This window comes from Apium graveolens, chromosome 8 (assembly GCF_009905375.1).
Source record: "Apium graveolens cultivar Ventura chromosome 8, ASM990537v1, whole genome shotgun sequence".
NCBI lineage: Eukaryota > Viridiplantae > Streptophyta > Magnoliopsida > Apiales > Apiaceae > Apium > Apium graveolens.
In genome coordinates this window covers 98,571,660-98,582,717 of record NC_133654.1, presented here as the reverse complement: position 1 = coordinate 98,582,717, position 11,058 = coordinate 98,571,660, and the positions used below count along the sequence as shown (strand labels likewise).

The window sequence follows — 11,058 nt, the reverse complement described above, 5'->3', positions numbered from 1 at the left end:
TTTTTTATTCTTTTATTTCCTTCATACTTTTTCTCTCTACTTGCTTTTACTCTCTCTTTCTCTCTTCTTCTCACGTTGGTTTTTCATACAAACATTTTATCAAACACCTAACAGGCACTTTTAAATCTCAATTTTTCACATGGCACCTAAGGATTTAATCATTGACGGAGATAAGTTTGTTCCAAACAACTATGCTGCAATTCTTGATCATGCTGAAGCTCCATCTGAATTGCATTTTGTGCAAGATCTTCTTGCACACAGTGAGATTGGGTATGCATTAACCCAGCCTTCAGTCTTTTCGAGCCAACAAGTTCTGACGTTTTGGCGGACTGGACACTTTGATGATGGTGGTAGACATGGCACTCCTAGTATTGTTTTCGAAGTGGGTGATTCTTCTTATGCAGTCACTCCTGGTACAATACGCAAGGCTCTACATCTCCCAGAAGGATGTACCTTTTCAATTCTAGAAGAATCAGCGCTTCAGGAGTTAATGGCAAATTTGGGGTATGAAAAGAGTTTGGCAAAACTTGGGCAGTTGAAATGGGCTCATATAAGAAGAGAATGGAGCTTCTTCTTCGACTGCATCACTAAAGCTTTTGGGAACAAATGTTCGAATTTTGATGCTATCCCAATTCTGAGTCAGCACATCGGGTATGCTATTATAAATCAAACTCATTTTGATTTTGCAACTGGTATAATTGGTTTTATTGGGTATAGGATGACAGAGGATAGGAATGTTGTCTATTTTGCTAGATTCTGTTAACTTATTTATACTTTTTATACTGATGAACCTCAATTAGTCAGTTCCTCAACCCCACCGTTTAAAGTTGCAAAACGCTACTTTAATGTCCTGGTAAATGCTGACACTAAGAAATCAGTGGTTAGACCATTACAGATTCCTCAGTCTGTAAAACAGATCCTAGTAAATGCTGATCCTGATACTTATAGATCTGTTTACTCAGATGTCCAACCAATAACAAACACTCAAAAACCATCATCCTCAGCACCTACCACTCATTCTACTCAACCTACCCTCAGGAAATATCTTAAATCCTATCTCTCCACTTCACAGACTATTCAACCCTCATCCTCAGCACCTACTGTGAAGCCTTCATCCTCCAAGCCAAAGAGGACAAAGATTGTTCCTCAAACACCTCAAAAGAGAAGGAGGATTTCCTTGAGAGATGAATCTAATACTGAGGACCAGGTTCCTTCTTCAGAACCTGTTGTAAGTGAAACTGAGAAAGAGACTTCTCAGAAGGATTCTGGAATTGGGGGATCTAGGCTTCTCAAAAGGCTTAGACGAATGACAGTTTCTGAAACTCCCAAGGAATCCAAATCAACAAAGAGATACAAGAAACAGAGGGTAAAAAGGCCAGTTTCAGATGATGAAGAGGAAGCAGCTAAGGAAGGGGATCAGGAATCTCTGATCTCACAAGACAAGGAATTTGCTACAGTCATTTCTTCTCCATCAACTCCATCTAAGGAAGCTATTTCTGAAAAGGCTAACACACCATCTGTGTCTCCTGTTGATCCAGGCACAAGTGCTGATATTGATGTTCAAACCTTGGTTGTGCCTGAAGTAATTCTTTTAGAAGCTCCAACATCAACTAATCCTTCAACAACACCTGTTACTGATGCTGTTCAAACTCCAGAGTTATCTACAACACCTTCTCTGTATCATGATGCTGATGATCAGACTTTAGGTGAGCATCAGGATATGGTTGTTGATCAGAACTTAGAACCAGATCAGCAATTAGAGGATGTTGAAGCCTCCATTGCTACACACACTGTTGTCTTATTAGAAGATACTGATTCTTTAAATTCTGATGCTGCAAATGCTGGAGATACTGGTGATGCTGCTCCAACTGCAGATGCTGATGCAGCAGGTCCTTCAGGACATGCTCCTCAACAAACTATTCTTAAGTCTGAACTTATTAAGAAGTTTGTTACCCGAGAAGCACCAGTGCCTTGGAGTGAAACTCCTGCAGGACGGGAGTGGACTAAGGAATGGAACTCAGTTTTATGTGTTCCAAATGATATTCATCTTGCTGAGCACTTGACTAAAGCTAATGAAATGTTAAATTCTGATGATTTCAAAACCCAGCTTAGAGTCACTGCATTGAGTACTAAACATCTACAAGGTCTTCATTCAACTACTCGTGCAGAGCTACACAAGATTCAGGAAGAATTTATTAAGCAAGGAGAAGTTTGGAAAATTGATAAGAAAAAGTTCTTTCAACCTACCTTTGACAGGATTGCTTCTATTGAGAAGACTCAAGATCATCAACAAGCTCAGATTGGTGATATTCTGAAAAATCAAGCTTCTCAGCAATCACAACTTAATGAAATCCAATCTTCAGTGGAATTTCTTGTCTCTCTTCTATTACCTGTTGATGCCAAAAGGGGGAGAAAGTAATTAAGTCCAAATGCAAGACTGACAAGACACTGAAAGGTAAGGATGATGGAAAAGATGATCGAGGAAGCTCTGGAATGGGTAGAGGTCATAGTCAAGGTAGAGGATTCACATCAAGACAAGCTGAAATCACAAGTCACGGGACAAGTTCTGATACTGGGAAAAGAATAAGCTCTGCTACTGGTAAAAGGATAAGTTCTGATGAACTTTTAGATCTTGATGAGGAAATGTCAAGACAGTTATTTCTTCAGGAAAATCCAGGAATGGACATGGAGAGTTTAATGGAAGAAGAAGCCAGACTTAAATCAGAGAAAGTTGCATCTAAATCTGAAGCTTCTGGTAAAAAGCCACTTCCAAAACTCAAAGGCATTGTGATCAAAGAAAGGACACATACTGAAGCAACATTGGCTAAATCACAACCACAGATAGATCCAAGATCCGAGGGTAAAGAAAAGGTTGGTGAACCTATCAAGGTGTATGTGCCTCTTGAGGATGAAGAAATTACTGATGAAAAGGATGATCTTGCTCTGACTTCAAGAAAAGTTCTTAAAACAACCTCTGACATGGCTCAAGTTGTTCAGAGTCAAGAAATTATAAGTTCTGATATTCATAAGAAGCAAGTAACCTCTGACATAGCTCAAGTTAACTTGATATCAGAAGATAGACCAAAGACACTCCTACCAAGATTCACTAAAGCAAAACAGACTCAACCTTTGAAGACTGCTGCAAGTGGTTTTGAAGCTAGAGTAGTTACTGGAAAGGAAGCAAGAGATAAAACTGGATTGGGAAGTGCTAATGAAAGAAGAATACATAACACTACTAATGATCCAACTTCCTTGAGTGAACCAGGTATTGGAGCAACTCCTGAGAGATTGAATCAACTAGAATCTGTAAAAATGGTTTACCATACCTACTTGAAAGAATACATCTTGTTGTATTTCATGAGAGATGGTAGGGTTTATCATATAAGACAAAATGCCATTCCATTGAAGTATTTTGAAGAATTGGAGCATGTACTATTCTTACTTCAAGTGGATGACAGATTGACAGGGACTGCTGCAAACTATTTGAAGGATCAGATTCAGAGACAGAAAAGGCTTTATTCTGTTAAGTCTGACAGAACATACATTCCAAAGTACAGAGATCACAAGGGTGATATAGTTGAAATGAATCCCAATTCTGCTCAAATTGTAACTACCTTTCTAGGGTACAGGGCTGTGGAATTCAATCTTGAGTCTGATAAAGCTTATTTGATCAGACTGGATCAGGATATAAGAAAAGCAAACATTAATGATCTCAGAGCTGCAATCTTTCAAATTGGTGAAGATACTGCAGAGCTTAAAGATGCCAAAAGGAGAATGATTGATGAACTTAGATATGCTGAGAGATGTTTGTTGAAGAACTATCTCAGAACAACTCCTGACATCAGAGAGATCAGATAATGAAGCCAAGTCAAAGATCTACAACTGCTTAAATTCTGATATTTGTACAGACTGAAGTTGTTATCAGAAGTTAAATATTGGTAAAGCTTTAAGGACTGTAAGTTGTAGTTATCTAGTCTAATTCTCATGCATTTGTACTTAATGTTTTTGACATCATCAAATATCTGTTAAACTTGTATATTATGCTAATTTACAAGTTGGGGGAGATTGTTAGATATATTTGATAATGTCATGGCTAATATGATTTATGTTTAGATTTCAGATCTTACTTAACAGGACAAATCAGTACTTAACCATTAATCAGTACTTATACTGGAAGTCAGGACTTAAGGATATCAGTACTTATATTATCAGGAGATAATCATCAGAAGTTAGATATCAGAACTTAAGTGTTGAAGGACGTTCGGATAAGGACAGTAGCTGATTAAAGGAAAGAAGATCGAGATAAACATAAGAAGAGATATGCATGAAGAAGGAGTTTCGTGAAGAATGGAATACTTGGAAGAAAAGATATTGATTGATATATTTTAGGAAGCAAAATTATATTCTATATCAATTAGCGATTATCTTGTAACTGTGTAGTATATAAACACAGACATAGGGTTTACACTATAAGTGTTATCATATTCAAGAAGATTATTCATTGTAATCCTAGCAGCTCTCGTGATAGTTGTTTATCACTGAGAGGTAACAGTTCCATACTGTAACAGAGTTTATTGTTTCAATAAAGTTTGTTTTCTGTTATTTAAGATATTAAAGTTCGATTTGATTGTATTATACACTGTATTCACCCCCTCTACAGTGTGTGTGACCTAATACTAGTTATAGGGAAGAATAACATAACCATCTAAAATTACAAAAAAGAACAAGAAAAGAAATTAAATGTAATCCAAAATTAGGTTTTTCTGTATAAAATGTTGTCCGCATCTTGCTATTTCAAGATGAATACTACACGGTCAGTCATGATATATTCTTCTTTGTATAATATGCACGGGTTGTACGTATAAGACTTTAGAAAACTCTTTCATCAATGATTCATAAGTGGCGTTAACCAGTTGATCATCGGTAAAATGTAATTTTCCGCATCCTTCAAAGGATAGAGGCTGACGCAGCAACTTCTTTATGCTTCCAACTTGACGGTCTTGTATCCCACATGGTACAGTCCGATCAAAAGATGTAAGATTTGCTGTTACATTTACTGATACTCCGTGAAATATTATCTATTTGGATGCACTTACGCCAATGGCCACAACTTTTTGATCCCCTGAAGTAATCAATCAAATATTTTTAGAAAACGTATATCTAAATCATTTAATGAGCATTAATATTATAGAACATGATTTTATTCAAATAAACCAAAATGCTTAAGTTCAGTATTTGATTGTGGTGCAACGGTAATCTCCATTACCTTTGCCTAAGTTCAATATCTGATTGTGGTGCAACGGTAATCTCCATTACCGTCAAAAAAACAATGGGTTAAATATCAAAGTGATCACTCAACTGAATGCCATATATCAGTTTAATCATCAAACTAAACGGGATATCATTTGAATCATTAAAGTCATAATATATATCAAACGGATACCTCAAAATATGGTTCGAGAATTTAAAAATTATTTTATGGAGTTCTATATATTTTTCTTGAATCATATTACAATCCAATGAAAATGTGTGTATTCTAGTATTTCATATAATATAGTAAGATTTTTAAAATATATTAATTATTTATTTTTAATTTTGTACTCATTTTCTTTATTTAAATAAAAATAATTAGTAGATAATTTTTTAAAAATCTCACAAAATCATCTAAAATACTATAAATTCATAACTTTTCATTTGGTTGTAATATGACAAAAGAAAAATGTTTATAACTTTAATTCTCAAGCAAATATTTTAAGGTATCTATTTGATATTTGTTATGACTTTAGTGATTCAAATGATACCATGTTAAGTTTAATGATTAAACTAATATATGACCTTCAGTTGAGTGACAACTTTGATATTTAACCCAAAAAACAATCATTTAAACAAAAGGTATGAGATTTTAACAAAGTGGGGAAGAGGCGAAGTAACCAATTTTAAAACTGGAACAACAATTACTAATTGTCAATTAGGATATTTGCAAAGAAGTTGGCCTGTTTGGCAATACTTCCTCGATTCCTCCATCTGACACATTTAAGTTATATTCACCAAACCAAATATTAAATATTATTTTTCTATTATTTTAAAAAAATAAAAATTATATATTAAAGTAGATTAAATCTATTTTTCTTCATAAAGTATACAAACTCTATATCCAAACTCTATATCTTATATTATACTAGTTGGTAACCGTGCGAAACACGAGTTCGAAATTAAAAATAATATCATATTATTATTTGGATAAAATTTATATTTCAAAATAATTCTTGCGAACACAGATTAAAATAAATAAATGTTGTTAATTATGTAGTTAAAAGAAATCACCAACAATAACAGACACACCAAGCTTATTCCCAATCACTCAAACCTCTTTTGATCAATCACTATCATAAGCGCATTGGACAACATTCAATGAATCACATTTTCTTTTAAACACCATGATTAAAGGCGGAATACCACTTTCTTTAATACTTTTTATTTCTAATATTATCATTTGCCACAAATGATATTTCATTAATTGCTTTAATCTTACCATCTTATTCACCTATAAAAATCAAGACAAGTAATCCTGAATCAACCCCTCACTTTTCATATTCAAATTGAAACCCTAAATTTACTAGGTTTCAAATATATGTAAAACTAAATTTAAGCAAAACTCTATTCCCATAGTTTTTATAGCAAAGTAAAACCTTTGTTGCAGAATAACAACACTCAAGCATAAAGCATCATAAGAAGATGTAAAAATAAAATACATGAGGACATATATCGATACATAAGAATTCTCAATACGTACCAACCCAAATCCCAGTCAGACCCTCGTGCACGGTAGCCTTTATGTAAAACACGACGACAGATGTCGAATCACCACCTCCTTAAGAGCTCTAAGGTAACAATGAAGATCCATAGTGTGGTAACGAAGATTAAGAATATGATACATGATTAGCTACAAAAAAATAAACTACTGATAAATAATTAAGTCTGTACTAAGTTAATCAAGGAACACAGAAGATTAAAATTTGCACCATAAAATGTTTTACTATCAAACAGATAAATGTTCCACATAATCGGAAAATCCAAACTTTTAATGAAAATATCTAACAAAACTTATGATATATAGTCAAGTTCGTAATTAGTTAATCAAGGAACACAAAATATTAGAATTTGCATTGTCCATTGTTCTACTATTAAACATTAACTGTTACAAATAATCAAAAAATCCAAACTTTCAATAAAATAGCTAAACAACTATCCAATTGGCACAACAAAATTCAAAAATTACCTGTCCTGGACCATGATAAGTAACTTCACCACCGCGATCAGTTCGATAAAAGTTCTTGATTCCTTTTAAATGATCCTCAGAACTACCTGTTCCCAATGTATAAACAGATGGATGTTGCAAAACAATAGCACTATCACAGAAATCTTCATTCTTATCAACCAATTTTTTTCTTTCTTCCACAATTGATTTTTGCCAAGTCCAAGCCTTGGCATAAGGAACTAGCTCATTGTGCATATCAAACACATCACACCTACAAATGCACAATTAAACCAATTCAGAATACAAAATATACATACATACGCACATACATGTATATACAAAAAGACAAAGGCTTTGTGTGAAAAATGTAAAGGTACCTCCTTTTTGAGTCATGGGCTATGGGAATTGCTTGGGATGAATTGAAATTTGAAAAATGGATTGAAGGGGTTGATTTTCTTGAAGAAATTTGAAGTGGGTGTATCGCAAAAATGGGGTTTGTGATCATATTATAGACTAGTTTAATTAATATTTTCAAGAATATATGAAAATTCGTTCATTTGAACAAAAGGTATGAGATTTTAACAGAGTGGGGAAGAGGCGGAGTAACCAATTTTAAAACTGGAACAACAATTACTAATTGTCAATTAGGATATTTAAGAACAATTAACTTTTTAGCAAAGAAGTGGGTATGTTTGGCAATACTTCCTCGATTCCTCCATCCAACACATTTAAGTCATATTCACCGAACCAAATATTAAATATTAATTTTTTATTAATTTAAAAAATTAAAAATTATATATTAAAGTAGATTAAATCTATTTTTCTTCATGAGAGTATACAAACTGTATATCCAAACTCTATATTTTATATTATACTAGTTGGTAACCGTGCGAAACACGAGTTCGATATTAAAAATAATATCATATTATTATTTGTATAAAATTTAAATTTCAAAATAATTCTTGCGAACACAGATTAAAATAAATAAATGTTGTTAATTATGTAGTTAAAAGAAATCGAATCCAAGTGATTTCATCGTATAATTTTTTTTTAAAATATATGGCTTATAAATCTATTTATATTTCTAGCCATGTACCTATTTATTTTACTTGTTATATTAATCTAACATGTTAGCTTTTACAAGTAGGATTATTTAAAAGTAAATCGACACTTGGATGAACACGAACAAATAGAAGTTAAAGTGCAAATAAAATATATGGATTTTTTCATAAATATTCAAATTTTGCAAAAATTTTCAAAAATGCTATCAATTTCTAAAAATATTTGCAAAAATAAGTGACATTTTTGCAACTACGTTTGCAATTTCAAATTATAAAAAATTGCAAAAATACGTTCAGTGCAACCATATTTGCAACTTAAGATGCAACCCTAAATGTTACACTATTTATACTAAATTGTAACCTATTAGCAACATTATATTTTTGCAAATGTTTTCAAATATTAGTAAAATCGTAAATTTTACAAAAAATAACATTTTTGGTAAATTTTCTAAAATATACATAGGGTAGAATTCAATTCGTGTTAGTTGAGATTTAATTATCTATAAATTTTTTTAATAATAGTTATATAATTTTTCTAGTGAATACCAAGATTTAGTAATTGTTTGTTCTAATAGAATATGGGTTGTAGTATAAATAATTGATAACACGTGTGAAACAAATTAAAATATGAAATTGGTATTTGTAATATGAAATACCGATCGAAATTAATATATTAATATGAGATATTAAATTGATACTTGTAAAGAATAATTATGCAGTTAAAAGTAATCGAATCAGTTATGAAAATTTTCCATAATAATTATAGTTTTGCATTGTTTTACTTGTTATAGAAATCTAACATATTATGTTGTTTTTGTGAAACGAAAGTATCATTATATTATAAATGAAATATTTGTTATTTTATTTAATTTTATATAATTTTATAATTATTTTATAATTAGCTTTATCAATATAGTTTATTTAATATTATTTATTGATCAAAATATATTTTAAATTTAAAAGTAAATAGATTTGGATGAACACTAACTAATAAAAAACAAAATTTAGAGAGAATAAAAATTTGATAACTAATAAAAATAAAATTTAGATAGAATAAAAGTCAATTTGACTTAATTTGACTTAGCTAAGTACCAAATATGATATTTTGGTTGATATTTTGGTAGTTTCTGTATTCTTGTGCAGTAATAAAATATGATTTGGCAATATAGATTTGAACACTTCAATCCAATGATTCAGTCAAAAACTTGTCTACTATTTACTCATGTATACATGAACAGTGAACTTGATACTCCCTAGTCCATGAATCCATTATCAGCATTCTGCAACCTTGTTATCTCTGTGTTCTTATAGTATTTTTTGATTGCTCTCTTCTTTGGCTGATATTTGATCTTCATCCTTAACATTATCACCATACTCCTTGTGATCTTGTAGGTCAATTTCACCGCTAACATCATGAGTCATCATAAGAGAATGAACTCGATATCTTGAAATAACGAACGAGCATTCAGAATAAACTAGTGCAACTTGCAAGTAGTCTCAGCAATGCGATGATAATGAGAAGGCCAACAAAGCTACTTGTTATCAAACTTGGGTTATTTTGTGATGCATCTTCGGCCTCGTATTTGCTGGTACGTCCCACTTTAAAATTTCACCTCTCAATCACTCCCATTGTTTCTCTTTCCCATAAACTTAATATTGCCTTTGAAATGGGCTTAGACAGCAGAGATCCAATGGGTAATGCCTAAAATATCAATGCTCATAATACAAGGAGCTATAAGCTTATTGATCATAATTCAAGGAGCTATAAGCTAATTGTATCCTTTAAAAGTCAATACATGCATTAGGCATGTCCTTTTTATAATATGTTTACCTAAAAAATGCTGATAATTTCATTAAAAGATGCTGATAATTTAAAGTTCTCTATTCAAGAATATTAAGATTTCTTTTAAACACGTGTTTTGCAAATTCAATTTTGTTCGTCTTCGCTCAATCTTTTTATATGTACACTTGGATTTTTATTATGTAATTGCACATATCATATATTTGATAAATGAGAACTAAATTGAGAGGGCCGAGGAGAATTACAAATCTAAATCCATCAGAATTATAGAAAGTCTTAGACATCTTATATTTAGGACCATATTTGCTAAGGAATAGTTTGATATAAGGAATCTCATCAAAAATAGCATCAACCCCTCCATTTTTACATCCTAGGGAAAGGGCCTCGTCATAAGCTTCAATGCTTCTGTAACTGGGAAAATCAGTTACGTTCATATTGAACCATTATGTGAGCACGTCTTTCACAGACGAGCCTTCTTGATAACCTGCACACTCAGGGGAGTACATAGAAGGTCTCAGTTGATCCACTGTTAATATTGAGGATAGATTTGTTGTGTAACTCTACATTAATATGTATACCATGAACAACCATAACACAAGCACAAACCTGGCCCATTTGTTCCCAACCATGTTCCCTGGATCGTACATCGCCAACCACTACCTCATATCCCAGGTTCTAGAGACACACATATTTTCCGCAGTAAGTGTATTAATTTATATATAGATTAAATAAATAATGATACTACATTGTTACTCTTGTCTACTAACCTTGATGCCACTTAGCTTGTTGATTAGATCGTTGTATGTTCCATTACGTTCACCTCTGTCATTTATGAAAGGGAAAAATTCAGGTTCAATCTTGAATGGCAATACATCCAAAGCAGCAATGAAAACATCTATGCTAAATCCAGTAACATTATTTCTTAGCTTCAGGCCCAT

At 32.3% G+C, this 11,058-nt stretch overlaps 1 pseudogene; it reads right to left on the bottom strand.

Annotated features, from left to right (window-relative positions):
• Positions 1–4,814: 4,814 nt before the first annotated feature.
• LOC141679791 (octanoyltransferase LIP2p, chloroplastic-like) lies at positions 4,815–11,058 on the bottom strand (annotated as a pseudogene).